The sequence below is a fragment of the Armigeres subalbatus genome, chromosome 2, assembly GCF_024139115.2.
Source record: "Armigeres subalbatus isolate Guangzhou_Male chromosome 2, GZ_Asu_2, whole genome shotgun sequence".
In the NCBI taxonomy this organism is placed as follows: domain Eukaryota; kingdom Metazoa; phylum Arthropoda; class Insecta; order Diptera; family Culicidae; genus Armigeres; species Armigeres subalbatus.
In genome coordinates this window covers 350275701-350289720 of record NC_085140.1, presented here as the reverse complement: position 1 = coordinate 350289720, position 14020 = coordinate 350275701, and the positions used below count along the sequence as shown (strand labels likewise).

General features: G+C 39.9%; 1 protein-coding gene across 1 annotated transcript in view; it reads left to right on the top strand.

Annotated features, from left to right (window-relative positions):
* Nucleotides 1-14020, top strand: part of LOC134212923 (protein limb expression 1 homolog) — a 252503-nt gene that overhangs the window by 156412 nt on the left and 82071 nt on the right. The window lies entirely within an intron of this gene.

Genomic DNA, 14020 nt, shown 5'->3' with positions numbered 1-14020 from the left:
TGCAGCGCTACGATGCCGAATCCACGGTCCTTGAGCACATCGGCGAGTATGCGTGTGCTCCCGATGAAGTTGAGAGATTTGCAGTTCCACGAACCGAGTTTCCAATCGCTAGTCCCTTTTCGTCGCAGTGGTCTTCGCCGATGGTTCCGGTCCGTACTCTCTTGTTGATTGTTCGTTGCTTATGATTTTTTAAAGGCTGGCTTGCAGGGCCTGACACCAAACCCCTAAATTTCCGGAGGACCATTCCTCCTTATTTCCGGTGGACCATGGTGCACAGTTTCACTTAGAGTCCCTCGCTGGCACTCGGACGATGATCAGCCGCCCCTAACATGGAGAACAGACGCTGTTGTGAGCTTATCCACACCACTAAGATGTATATTTGGAACCGTTCCTGGACCCATAACCTGATGGAAAACAAGGGAACCCTCTCACACATAAAAACAAATACTAGAGTTCCCTTACTTCATTCCACGGCAGGCGACTGACTGATAACTCTGCCAGCAGCTGCAGCTCTCTTTATTTCTACAACAGGCACATATATACAATAATCCATAACAATATTCTTTTTGCTTTTTGCAATTCTGTTTTTTCCTATCCACGATCTACTGCTAAGCGTCGCAAACTACCGGATATTCCAACAGAGATGACGAAAATTTTAAAACCAAGCTCGGGCCGATTCCTGTTAGATAACAGTGGTTCTGCGGGACTCTTGACATCCTTAAATGCATCGTTAGTCAATTAACATTCGAACAACCTTCATTAGATGATTCCTCGGAAAAGTTGGTGATTTCAGATAACAAACTAAAGATATCCCTATCCGGAAGCCAACTTACACGAGTCACCAACATTCTCAGGCAAAACAAATCTTCATCCAAAACATTCACAATGGCTTTGTTGGACATCGTTTTTTCCGCTACGACTGGCATGGAAACCGAACAAACAATATAACCAAGAAGATCATTCGACAAAACAGATCGTTTGACAGAGTACTTAGATTAGGCTCTATTAATTGCACGAAAAAAAAAGCATTTTGCGGATTATACTAACAAAGCGAACATCACAGAGAGTGGATTCAAAGTGAAAGTAGTTCAAAGTTTTGTGTGCTTTGCATTGCAATGCATTGGTGACTTGGAAAATTGTCGTTTTGTTGCACGATTCTGTTACTCTCTACTCACTTCTCAATTTTCACTTCTTACAGTAACAAATAAAAGCTGTAGAGAAATCTCACATCTCACTTCATACTGGTCACAGAGACAAACTTCTCTCTTCTTACTTCTCATTCTTACAAAGACAGGAACACCGTCTTCGACCAGAGGTCGTACAGACTGAACACTTAGCACCTAGCATGAGACAATGGACATGACACATAACACCCAGTGGACCAGTGGAGAATTTTTCAATCACGAAAAGTTTCCTCCTTACCGGGGCGGGAATCGAACCCACACTTCCTAGCACATGCATCTAGACCAGGGATTGAATCCTAAAGAGAAAGAGCAAGTCTCTCACTTATCATCTCTGTTTACATATACGATATGTAGCATACCGCGAAAAACTTTTTTCGCAAGCTGTCATGATAGAGAACTGATTCGGGATGTTATACCCCATGATAAATTCCTTTTAGAAAGCTCCAAATGTGGGGAGCACTGGCTCTGATGATGCATTTCAACTTGTTCTACACAGCTGTGCAGTAACCAACACGAAAGGAGCGAAAACAAAGCGAGAATCACCAATTTTCTGTGAGGGCTGTCTATCCGATTCTGTTTTTTCGCACTTGTATACAAGTTTGATAAATTTGTTATCATGGCTTGTTATGATTCGGAACAGTTTTTGCCTCTCTTTTATCGTTGTTCTATTGAGAGCGATTTCTGCAAACCCTGATCTAGACGATGGACGTCGCTAACCGCACGGCCACGAAGCCCACTTCTTATTGTGAAATGTGAGAAGTGAATAATAGGAAGTTAGGTGAAAAATAAGAGATGAAAATTAAGAAATGAAAAGTAAAGGATAAAAAGCGAGATTTAGAAGAAAAAGTGAGAAATGATATTTCTTAATCAAACCTCTTATTGTAAAATAAAGTGAGAAATAGGAAATAAAAATAAGGAGTGAATCAAATGTGAACATTGAGAAGTGAGAAAGAAGAAAATGCAAGAAGAAAGAATTGACAAGTCACGAGCAAAAAGTGGAAAAGTTTTAAGTGAGATATGAAAGGTGGTTTGGCCTAAAATAAAATGTGGCCTCAGCAAACTATAATCGCGCCACAGAGATACAACGACATATTCAAAGCACCAGGACAAAATATACAACATCTACGACCTACTCTCTGTCAACTAAGACCTACTGTGTTTTGTATCATTTGTTATGTAATGTGTTTTTTCCTATCTTGTTTTTATCTGGTATAACTTAATTGTCTTAATGATTTAAAAAAAATATTCTCAGGAAATTTCGAAGAATAATATAAAAGAATTTCACGAGGAAATCACGAACAATATGCCGAGGGAATTTTAAAGAATTTACTGAAGAAATTTTGAAGAAATTCCCGAAAGCTCAGAAGAATAGTCCTGAAGATTTTTCGAGCCGAATAAATGTCAAGAATTTTTCCGAGGAAACTCCGAATATTTATCGGAGGAAATCTCGGAGGTTTCGGTAATATTCCGGAGAGTATCTAAAATAAATTTCAAAGAATTTGTCGAGGAAATCTCAAATAATACATCGAGGAAAGAGTCTCGAAGAATTTTCCGAAGATATTCAAATTAAATTTCAAAGTTTTTCCTAGAAAATTCCGAAGAATCTGCAAGTAAATTTTGAGTAACTCGTTGAGGAAATTCCAAAGAGTTTGCCGAGGAACATCAAAAAAAAATTCCAATGAAGTTTCGCAAAGTTTCCCGTAAAGATTACAAAGAATTTTGATTGAAAAAAAAAACTAGGATATTTTTATTTCATTGACGACGATATTTTTCAGCTCATTCAGTCTAATTACACCTTCTTTAGAGATCAACAAACTCCAACAAATTAAATCTTGGATTTTTTTTATAAAACTTCCAGCAATCAAATACAATAAAATATTGCCACGTCAATTCACGCCACCGCCGCCTAAAACGACTACCGGCGTGACGCCAAAAAAGCTGCTGCGATTGCAAATAACTTTCAGCCAAACAACTGCTTCCCTTTCGGGGTTGAGTAGTTTTCAATTAACAGAGGCACCGTAGGGCTGAAAACAGAAAATATTGCTAAAATCTTGTATGATTTAAATAGATTCTTTATCCAAAACTCACCATAAACCATAACCTGAAACAAACGGCCAATGTTTAAATATGTCAACAAAAAATGGTGAACAATCTAGCCATGGCGGAACTTTGGAGCTGGACGCATGTGATAGCCAGACGAACTGTTCGAAACGTTTTAGCAAATCTGTTGGGTTCATCAGTAGCTGACTAGTCTCATTTTTCACATTCATCTTTTATCCGCTTAGGCGTCCACGGTTGCTGCGGTGTTCTATCCTTCGTCGGAGAGCGATAGTTCGATATTATTGAAGCTCGGATCTCCATATTTTCAACAGCAAGCATCACATTCCCTATGAAACAACAAATCTGTACATATGTTTACAATATATAAAGGACCATTATTACGATCGTACATGTTAGGAACATTCCGATATTTCTTTCCGTTAACATCTAAACTTTATCTTCATGTCTTCCTTAAAATTTCACCCTAATGGGATGCTTCCGTAGTTCCTTCTTCGTAATAGCACAGTATTTTGGGCCTTAGTTCGTTGGGTGTGTTCATGTACTTGGGTACGAACGTGACCCCGTTGACTTCGTGCCACTTCAGGGCAACTTTTGAATTGTGGCACGAAGCTATATTCGGCCAGAAGATCGTAGGGCTCTCGTGTTGCTTAAACAAAGGAAGCAAACGCTTTTGTTGACAATCCTTGAACTACATAACCCCGTGAGGTACATCACATGAGCAGATCGTTTGCCAAATCATCTATTTTTTGGCAAACTCTGAAAGTATTTGCTTCCTCACTTCTTCAACTAGTGCTGGGTGGAGAAGAGCAGTACCCCGGGTGGTGAAGAAGCTGCTGGAAGTCCATCCATGATGAGACAATGAGGCTTGCACAGCCGCGATTCGCTAGTTGGGCCACAACCTCGACCCTAAAGAATTTGGTTTATTAGTTGGGTCAACTGACAGCCATTTGAAAACGTGCATTTCTACTTGAACATCACAAAAGATGTCCAGTGACCCCAAATCCCATTTTCAGTGTTTAAATTACATCTTGAAGTATGATTGCTTTTTAGTTGGGTCATGGCCCAACCAGCGGAGGCCCAACTAAAAAGTGACCCATATCGAATCAAATATCATGTATCGAAACGTCCTATGGTACATGCAGATCTTATATTCAACCTTCGGAATTCTATCTACGATTTTAAACAATTAACGCATAAAAACAAGGATAGAATTCTAGGTTTAAATTACTCCTTCCAATTTGGAGGAAAGCGGACTGATCTTTTGTTTTCAAGACTGAGCGACAATGAATTATGTTTAATTCAGCAAATTTTATTTATCCTAAATTTAAATTATGACGATACATAAGTTAAAGCTCTGCAAAAGTAACATGACTTCACAGCATATTTTTAACCGGTTCAATGTATCTATACTAAGTGAAGTGAAATAATTGAACAGCGAATGCTATGAGCCTGAGAGACGATAAACGGACGGTTGATGAGCGACCATCAGCGCCGATTAAAAAAAAGCCAAAACCAGTAAGAGAGGTAAATTGACCTATAGTGGATCAACATCAATAGTCATTGCATTCAATATGTAAAATTTTATCAAAATTTGTACAAGTTACATTTCAATGGATTGTACATGCATGACAAAATCAATTATTTCTTTTCTAAATTTTGCAAGTGTAAACATGAGATTTCTATTCAAACTATACTTGAAGCATACGGGAACATATAAGTCGAGGTTTTTATGTCATAAAATGCGGGTGGGTCAAATTTAAGGAAGTTAGAGTCAAAATGCAATCAAATTGGAATTATTCTGAAATATAATAGCAACATAATAAAAAAAAGTTATGTACAATTGCTTCAACATGGAAAACTGCAAAACCATTTGCGGGTTCATTATTAGTCGGTTCACCCTAGCAGGCAATAATAAAAAAACGATTGAGCAAGAAAGTAACGCATCTGCATAATAAGAATAAATGAATATGATTACGTAAAGTATTTCGACGTGTAGTGAATAAAATCACTTCTGTCATATGTCGCGTTATGAGCCCGCGGCAGTCAGCGGAAATGCAACAAGCGATACCTACAACGCATCGGGATGAGAAGGGATCGAAATTAAAAGAGACAGTGGCCACTGGCCAGGCAAAACGGTGGAAAAAAGTGTACCAGCAATTGCCGAATCTGGAAAGTGAAAATTGTTTATTACGCCGTCAAGCTGGAGAAATTATTCGCAGATTACTGTTGAAAGGTTGCTTGCTTTTGGATTGACGGAACTGTGAGGATATGGCGAAAATTGGTTTTCTCATGTCTCCTAGGTTTCTAGTTAACCAATTTTCCATCGACTGAAACTTCTGTCTATCGAAATCGTATACCACCCATCGAGCTTCTTATGGAACCCCAGAGATGTTAACGGAATCCAATCCGAATCACATAATATTTCACGCAGAGAGCTTCGTACAGAGTATCAAGAGTTCCAAAATATCCTCCGTAAAACAAAGTTCCAAATAAAACGCTCCGAGTGATGCATACAATGTGTGTTCCAAGTGGGATCAGAAAGGAATAGCAAACAAACCGCATGACACTGACCCGTTTTTTTCTATTTCGGAATATATTTCTAGAAGGCGACAATCTGTGTGTTCTTGCATACCAGCAACATGTAAATTGATTTGCTGCCTTATTTAAACTCCTCGACGTTCTTTTTTTATTTGCTCGTCTAGGTCCGTTCGGTTCGATTCAAGAGCAGTTCAAAAAGCTTTAAACTTCCACGGAACAGGTTAGTTTAAATTTGTTAGGTTAATTATAAACAGATTGTGAATTATGCACCGGTCCCCGGTCGGTTCGGACGGAAGGGTCAGTAGAGAAGACGCAGGCTGTGATGTTGGAGCCGGTTCTGTTTGCTCAATGGCGTGAGATCGTGTTTAATATTTTTGAACTGCCGTCCGTTTAGACCCTACGCGATGAAAGTAAATAGATGGGTTTCGGAAAGAATGTTGTGAAAATTTGTACCACTGGCACTGACTGGTTTAGAAAGCTTTTAGTCGATAACTGTGAAAGTTTGTCATATAGCACTGCATTATGAAATGTCTGTGGGCTTAAGGCTGCACTCGTGGTATGGGCCTAAGCACTAGGCATTCGAACATGCGGTATGACGGATATAAATATATCATAATGGCACCTTGCTAGAATTTGAGAACTAGAGCACTGCTTCTTGGGTTTTGCCGAGAATCAGCAAGATCCAGGCCCACAACTGCTTTCGGTCTGGAGCCTAGAAAACTTCCTTTAATCCTCTCTCAACCTCAAAGTCCCTTGCCTGTGTTGGGTCGTGTGAGATCATTCCTATTTGATAGTTTTATTTCACATGAAGAGTTAATTACAAAGCAGATGAAGAAAGACATTTTCAGGTTTAATTCTTTTAATTGTGCTTTAAACAGTCATGTGAATCTAATGAAAACATATTAATTTTGAATATAGATAGAAGGCCTGAGAAATAGGAAGGGGTGAGATTGTAAATTGGCTAAACAATTTAGTAAGGGTATACGGTTTGAGTTTTATTATATCGAAGTTTAATGAAATTAAAAACCCAAGACCCGAAAAACATTAGCTATGGAACGAAATAAATAATAATTTCGTTTAATGAAAACTTTTTTTTATAAAAAACTTCTGTCATATACTTGACTTTTTTCACTTTTTCCCTTTCACTTTCTTTTTTCACAGCTTCATAATTAGTTGGACCATAAACCGATAGTAAATGAGATCCGGGAACGGAAGCGAATGTTGTTAGTAAAAAGTTGTTGTTGACATGACAACAGACCAACTAAACGCTTTTGTCATCGCATGCATAGCAGTACTAAGTGAAAACAAAGCTACTATGTTCGACCAATTAATTTTAAGAAATCCTAACGTGCAAATTTTTGGCAACTTTTCTACTTCTGTTTTTTTAGAATTCAACTTTAAATCTAACTAAAGTGGTTATGTAACTAAAATGTCCAGGAAAGAAAAAGGAATAATGATATAACAGGCAATGACCTGTTATGATATCTGTACATGGCCGGGGTTCTACTAAACCGCACCAACCTACTTTTTTACTGTTCTGTGATCTGTCATAAGACGAGTCTAGTATTATTCCAATCATTTCCACCTCGTTGTTATTTTTACAGATACGTATTTTGACCTCAACTGTAAGGCCGTCTTCAGGTCTTGTAATCGACTCGAGTCAAGTCGAGCTTATGAAACATGAAGGCATTCCACTGAAAGAGCTTAATAATAGGGTTCTGACAATTTGCACCAAGCACCAATCAGAGGGGGGCCCTCCTTAGTCGTGCGGTAAGATGCGCGGCTACAAAGCAAGACCTTTACTTGATTGGTAATCGAGTTAGGCAGATATTATTATTTTATTTGTACGGGAGACCACCTCACCCACCGCTCCCCTCTCCTCTTTTTTCAGAGCGTGGAAAGGTGGCGAATCATAGAAATATTTTGTGTTTTCAAAAACCTCTACATGCCAAATTATGCTTGATTATGTTCTCGAGTTGTGGAGAAATTTATGTTTTATTTGTATGGGAGAGGAGTCTCAAACCATCATAAAATTTTTCCTATCTGCAAAAAAGTTCCAAAGTTAAATTTTCTTAATTAGTTCTCAAGTAAGAAAATGCAGAAATTTGTGTGCCTCTTTTGTATAGGAAGTCCCCTTCTAGAGCGGGAGTGATTTCGAACCATTTTAAGAACCTTCACCAGCTTCAAAAACACTTGCATACAAATTTTTACGCCAATCAGTTCAGTAGTTTCCGAGTCCATAAGGGTCAGACTGACAGAAATTCATTTTTATGTGTGTATACATAAAAAATTGCATTGAAATCTCACAATTTTGCATTATTTTAAGGCCTACATTGTTTGTACTAAATGTTTTCAGAATTGTATACGCCAATTCTATTCAAAAAAACAAAAAAAAACGGGTCCAATTTTATCATGTAATAAATACCCATGACACCAGTTTTCCTTTGTGGATATTAAGTAAGGATCGTTTTCGATTTGTATTTACGAAACGAGCCAGCCTCGGGCTGAAAGTCTCGATAATAAAGAATAAAAAAAGGAGTGTATTTGCAAACGCTTGGATTTTTCGTGCAACCGGTTTTCGCGGTGAAGAATTAACTACCCCAACTCTATAATGAACCCAGTTTTCAGAAGGTGGCAAAAACTAGAAGGACAGAATGGGAAGGGCATGTTGTAAAATATCGGACAAAGATTGTGTTTTTATCGGTGGAAGGCCGTTTGGCCGAAAGTCATTCAGCTGAAAGCCATTTGGCCGTATGCCACTTGACCGAATATGTAACACGTTAGGTCGAAATTCATCTAGCCGAATTAAAAGATTGACCGAAAGGGCCATTTGTTCGAAAGTGCTGTTTGGCCGAACAGGTATGACTAAAAATTTTAAGTGGTGGAATTAAATGGGATTGTACAAACGCGTCTTATGACAAGTAAAAATTTCATTTGACCAAACGGGTCATACGACCGTAAATGTCGTTTACCTAACGGGTCATATGGCCAAAAATGTAGGTTTGGCGCACAAAAGTGAATGTGAAAACTATGAAATGATTAACGATAATTGAAAATTGAGTAGCAAAATTTTTAATTGCTTTATTTGTGTGATTTTTTATACAAGTGAGAAAAAATAAATGAGAAGTGAGTAGTGAGACGTCTCACTTTATACTTCTCACGCCTCATTTTTCACTCTCACTTATCACTTTGAGAAGTGGGATTCGTAAATGTGAGGTGAGAGAAATAAGAAAGAATAAATTATGAGGAGGGGCCCTCCTTAGGCTAGCGGTAAGATACGCAACTATAAAGCAAGACTATGTTGAGGGTGGCTGGGTTCGATTCCCGGTGCCGGTCTAAACAATTTTTGGTTTGGAAATTGTCTCGACTTCCCTGGGTATGAAAGTATCATCAATTATCATTAGTAACTTCTTAATTATCAGTTTCACTGTTGTTCCATAATTTCGGCCATATGACCTGTTTGGCCAAACGACAATTTTGATCGTATGATCCGTTCGACCAAATAACATTCTCGGTTAAATGGCTTATTTTTGCCAACCGACCATTTCGACCAAACTGCATTTTCGGCAAAGCAGCTAACCGACATTTTCGGCCGTATGTCTACTTTGGTGCCAATGGTTTATGCAGCCCAATGCTTCCACACGGCTTTTCTCCGTTCGCATCTGATCCGTTATTATAAGAAGGTGTGGACCGCAACAAATCCTGGCTGATGCGAGGCATAACCACTGATAGAGGCAGGACCGGAATTTGGTGGGGGGGGTGCGGTGTGCCGTGTCCCGGCCCCCCACAAATCTTGTGTACCAAAACCAACCTTTTTCGTACATTTTGGGGCCTCCACAAGCTGTCGGCCCCGGGACCCCCGTCCAGCTAAATCCGGCCCTGGATAGAGGGATGTGTAGTCGAAAACCGGGTATTATGACATGAAATTGTTAAAGCAGGTGCCCTCCTTAGCCGTGCGGTAAAACGCGCGGCTACAAAGCAAGACCATGCTGAGGGTGGCTGGGTTCGATTCCCGGTGCCGGTCTAGGCAATTTTCGGATTGGAAATTGTCTCGACTTCCCTGGGCATAAAAGTATCATCGTGCTAGCCTCATGATATACGAATGCAAAAAAATGGTAACCTGGCTTAGAAACCTAGCAGTTAATAACTGTGGAAGTGCTTAATGAACACTAAGCTGCGAGGCGGCTCTGTCCCAGTGTGGGGATGTAATGCCAATAAGAAGAAGAAGTTGTCTGTATGTATGATAAATAAAATGAGCTAAGCTGGAGACACTGATTAACGATCAGCACAGAATTATTTCAGGAATGAAGAAGTTAGCTTTAGGCCTTCGATGCAATTTTCAACATCCTGGACATTTGGGAAGTCTCACAATTCTTTGTTTTTGATGAAGGTCCATATTTTTCCTGGAAGTTCATAAGCAAGGTACTGCAAACCTCTTTTGCGCCCAAAATGGGGAGCGTAAATTGAATCAGAGCGTAAAAAGAGGGAGCGTTATTTCGAATTTTGGGCGTAAAAGTGGAGCGTTATTTGGAATTTTGAGCGTAAAAAGAGGGAGCGCTATTTGGAATTTGGAGCGTAAAAAGTTTGCAATCTTATAGGTAAGCAAAATTTGATATTTAACTCACTTTTAGTCTTAAGGTGTGTCTTTTACCAATTTTGGGATTAGGGTCGCCCAAATTGTTTCCGTTATCATGGTCGTCCAATTGTTTGAATGCTGAGGCCTTAAGATGTTCTTGGTACGCCAAGAAATCAACAAGTCATGAGAGGTGCAGATCCTTGATAACGCACAGTAAGACGTTCATCATCGTTTTCAAGTATTTCAAGTTTTACAAGAACCTCCTGGAGCTTGGACCTGTGTTTTGTGATACATTGGATAGAACGCAACCATTGCATAGGTCCACGGCCATCCAAGAAAACCCTGGAATAGGCCTTACGATCTACACGCGTAAACAGAAATCTTTCGCCTTGTTTCGAAAATGGTACAACCCCTTTGAGGTACATAGAATAGAATGCGTCCATTGCATAGGTTCACGGTCATCCAAGAAAACCCTGGAATAGGCCTTACGATCTACACGCGTAAACAGAAATCTTTCGCCTTGTTTCGAAAATGGTACAACCCCTTTGAGGTACATAGAATAGAATGCGTCCATTGCATAGGTTCACGGTCATCCAAGAAAACCCTGGAATAGGCCTTAAGATCTACACGCGTAACCAGAAATCATTCGCCTTGTTTCAAAAGTGGTACAACCCCTTTGTGGTACATAGAATAGAATGCGCCCGTTGCATAGGTTCACGGTCATCCAAGAAAACCCTGGAATAGGCCTTAAGATCTTCACGCGTAACCAGAAATCTTTCGCCTTGTTTCAAAAATGGTACAACCCCTTTGTGGTACATAGAATAGAATGCGTCCATTGCATAGGTTCACGGTCATCCAAGAAAATCCTGGAATAGGCCTTAAGATCTACACGCGTAACCAGAAATCTTTCGCCTTGTTTCAAAAATGGTACAACCCCTTTGTGGTACATAGAATAGAATGCGTCCATTGCATAGGTTCACGGTCATCCAAGAAAACCCTGGAATAGGCCTTAAGATCTACACGCGTAACCAGAAATCATTCGCCTTGTTTCAAAAGTGGTACAACCCCTTTGTGGTACATAGAATAGAATGCGCCCGTTGCATAGGTTCACGGTCATCCAAGAAAACCCTGAAATAGGCCTTAAGATCTTCACGCGTAACCAGAAATCTTTCGCTTTGTTTCAAAAATGGTACAACACCTTTGTGGTGCATAGAATAGAATGCGTCCATTGCATAGATTCACGGTCATCCAAGAAAACCCTGGAATAGGCCTTAAGATCTACACGCGTAACCAGAAATCTTTCGCCTTGTTTCAAAAATGATACAACCCCTTTGTGGTACATAGAATAGAATGCGTCCATAGCCTAGGTTCACGGTCATCCAAGAAAACCCTGGAATAGGCCTTAATATCTACACGCGTAACCAGAAATCATTCGCCTTGTTTCAAAAGTGGTACAACCCCTTTGTGGTACATAGAATAGAATGCGTCCATTGCATAGGTTCACGGCCATCCAAGAAAACCCTGGAATAGACCTTACGATCTACACGCGTAACTAGAAATCTTTCGCCATGTTTCAAAAATGGTACAACCCCTTTGTGGTACATAGAATAGAATGCGTCCATTGCATAGATTCACGGTCATCCAAGAAAACCCTGGAATAGGCCTTAAGATCTTCACGCGTAACCAGAAATCTTTCGCCTTGTTTCAAAAATGGTACAACCCCTTTGTGGTACATAGAATAGAATGCGTCCATTGCATAGGTTCACGGCCATCCAAGAAAACCCTGGAATAGACCTTACGATCTTCACGCGTAACCAGAAATCTTTCGCCTTGGTTCAAAAATGGTACAACCCCTTTGTGGTACATAGAATAGAATGCGTTCATTGCGTAGGTTCACGGCCATCCAAGAAAATCCTGAAATTGGCCTTAATATCTACACGCGTAACCAGAAATCATTCGCCTTGTTTCAAAAGTGATACAACCCCTTTGTGGTACATATAATAGAATGCTTCCATTGCATAGGTTCACGGTCATCCAAGAAAACCCTGGAATAGGCCTTAAGATCTACACGCGTAACCAGAAATCTTTCGCTTTGTTTCAAAAATGGTACAACCCCTTTGTGGTACATTGAATAGAATGTGTCCATTGCATAGGTTCACGGTCATTCAAGAAAACCCTGGAATAGGCCTTAAGATCTACACGCGTAAATAGAAATCTTTCGCCTTGTTTCAAAAATGGTACAACTCCTTTGTGGTACATAGAATTAAATGCGTCCATTGCATAAGTTCACGGTCATACAAGAAAACCCTGAAATAGGCCTTGAGGTGCTACACGCGTAACCAGAAATCTTTCGGCTTGTTTCAAAAATGGTACAACCCCTTTGTGGTACATAGAATATAATGCGTCCATTGCATAGGTTCATGGTCATCCAAGAAAACCCTGAAATAGGCCTTAAGATCTACATGCGTAACCAGAAATCTTTCGCCTTGTTTCAAAAGTGGTACAACACCTTTGTGGTACATATAATAAAATGCGTCCATTGCATAGGTTCATGGTCATCCAAGAAAAACTCTGGAATAGGCCTTAAAATCCACACGTGTAACCAGTGCTCTTTCGACTTGTTTCAACGACCCCTTTGTGGTACATAGAATTGAATGCGCCCATTGCATAGGTTCATGGTCATCCAAGGAAACCTTGGAAAGGGCCTCAAGATCTACACGCGTAATCAAAAATCCTGCAGCTTGTTTCGAAAGTGGTACAACCCCTTTGTGGTACATATAATCGAATGCGTCCATTGCATAGGTTCATGGTCATCCAAGAAAACCCTGGGTAAGGGCATTAAGATCTACACGCGTAATCTAAAATCTTTCGGCTTGTTTTGAAATTGGTACAACCCTTAGAAAAAAGCCTTAAAATCTACACGCGTAACCAGAAATTTTTCGCCTTGTTTCAAAAATGGTACAAGCTCGTTGTGGTACATAAAATATAATGCGTCCATTGCATAGGTTCATGGTCATCCAAAACTCTTGAAAAGGCCTTAAGATCTACACGCGTAACCAGAAATCATTCGGCTTGTTTCAAAAGTGGTACAACCCCTTTGTGGTACATAGAATAAAATGTACCCTTCTTCTTCTTCTTCTTCTTCTTCTTCTTCTTCTTCTTCTTATTGACATTACATCCCCACACTGGGACAGAGCCGCCCCGCAGCTTAGTGTTCATTAAGCACTTTCACAGTTATTAACTGCGAGGTTTCTTAGCCAGGTTACCATTTTTGCATTCGTATATCATGAGGCTAACACGATGATACTTTTATGCCCAGGGAAGTCGAGACAATTTCCAATCCGAAAATTGCCTAGACCGGCACCGGGAATCGAACCCAGCCACCCTCAGCATGGTCTTGCTTTGTAGCCGCGCGTCTTACCGCACGCAAAATGTGTCCATGGCATATGCTAATGGCCATCCTAGAAATTTATGGAGTAATACTTCTAGGCTTACACCAATAACTAGTTGGTCTTTAACCTGATATAAGTACGGTACATGGTCTATGAAATATTAGCCCGTTTTTTCCTTACCTTTCCGGCGAGAAGTTGTCTCGTTCCAATTAATTCACATTTTGCATTTCCAAGGAATAAACAGTTACGGACGTTACGGACGTGATATG